This window comes from Poecilia latipinna, unplaced genomic scaffold (genome assembly GCF_001443285.1).
Source record: "Poecilia latipinna isolate Pla-1442-1.1 unplaced genomic scaffold, P_latipinna-1.0 Scaffold4440, whole genome shotgun sequence".
Taxonomy (NCBI): Eukaryota; Metazoa; Chordata; class Actinopteri; order Cyprinodontiformes; family Poeciliidae; genus Poecilia; species Poecilia latipinna.
The window spans coordinates 22,113-23,596 of NW_015117056.1; the positions used below are offsets into that span (position 1 = coordinate 22,113).

Here is a 1,484-nt window from a genome sequence, read left to right on the forward strand (position 1 = left end):
TGAAAGAGTTTCACCAAGAAACAATTTGGATCCATGAAAACATGTAGAGACTGAACTATCTGTTCAACAGTGAGAGAGTTTCTCTGACAGGAGGAAAATCTTTAGACTCAAATCAGCACAGAAACACTGAGGAACGAAAACCAAGCCTATGGAACCCAAATCCAGGAATCAGAGGTTCAGTGAATGTGGTGTTGAAGGTGTGGAGGTGGATCAGTGAGTCAGAGGAGACTCTGTAGAAGGACAGAATGCCAGCAGGACAGTCCACATACACTGATACTCTGTTAGAGACGGAGGAGGAGGAGAGACGAGTTTCTCTGTTATTGTGTCTGACAGAGTAACCTTCATCATCAGAGCAGCTCAGTCTCCAGGAATGATCATTCACTCCAAACACACAGTCTCTACTGTTTCCTTTCCTCCTGATTCTTCTGTAACTCACTGATATATAAACTCCTCCTCTCCACTCGACCTCCCAGTAACAGCGACCAGTCAGACCAGTTCTACACAGCAGCTGAGGTTCATCAAATCTGTCTGGATGATCAGGATATGACTGAAGCTCCTTCACATGTGTCACCTTCCTGTTGTCTTCAGACAGTTTGAGGTTTCTGTTCACTGTGTTTGTGTCGATGGTGAGTTGACAGGAATCTGATGGAGAGAACAAACACAATCCAGCTGCAGTTATTGATCATTTATTGATCTTTGATGATGATCCTGAATGAGTGATGTGACAGTTTGAAGATGGTTGAATGTGAGCTGCTTTGTTGTCATGAATCAGATGAAAAACACACTTACACTTCCTCAGACCTGGTGTCAAGAATGGGCCTCCAGCAGGCTCCACCCTGAAAGGAGGAGGGGGGTCAGACCATCAGTCTCTTTCAGCAGCAAACATGGACATTACATGTCTCTCAGACACACATTGTCCTCCACTGAGACAGGAACAGTCCAACATCTGGATTGCAAACTGCAGTGGATGTAGGAAGGACAGTTGGTGCTGCTGCAGCACAACTCATTTCTCCAAACACAGGAAAAGCTCCAACAGAGAGGAGAAAGGAAATCCCTCAGTAACAACCTGAAGAAACTCACTGAAGCCTAAAAGGACATCAGGAAAGATTTCTGGAAGCTCAACCTGATTTAATAATCACCATTAAAATCCAATCAGTCTAAACTCTGATCAACACCTGGATACCTGCTCCATCCACACAGATGAAGGAATGAAACACTAAACAACCTGCTGCTGAAAACCTGCTGTGGCCTCACTGTGATATCCAGAAATACAAACATTAAAAAGGAGAAGCTGCATCACATTCAACAAAGAGTTCAAGAACCAAACATTTGATCTCTGAGCTCAGACTCACAAACCAGGGAGAGGCTTCCATCATCACACACCTCTGACAAACACCTCCAACCTTTCAGCACTTCCTCTACCAACCAGCACCACCAGGTGGCGCTGCACATATTTACAATCAGACCAAGAAGAAGAAGCAGCT

The 1,484-nt window shown here is 44.7% G+C and overlaps 1 long non-coding RNA gene across 1 annotated transcript; it reads right to left on the minus strand.

Moving 5' to 3' along the window:
* Positions 1-202: 202 nt before the first annotated feature.
* On the minus strand, positions 203-1,473 carry LOC106942642 (uncharacterized). Its single transcript, XR_001423676.1, has 2 exons — positions 790-1,473; positions 203-642 (listed from the first exon to the last, which is right to left on the minus strand). It is a non-coding gene; the product is annotated as an uncharacterized LOC106942642 (long non-coding RNA).
* Between the last annotated feature and the right edge of the window lie 11 nt (positions 1,474-1,484).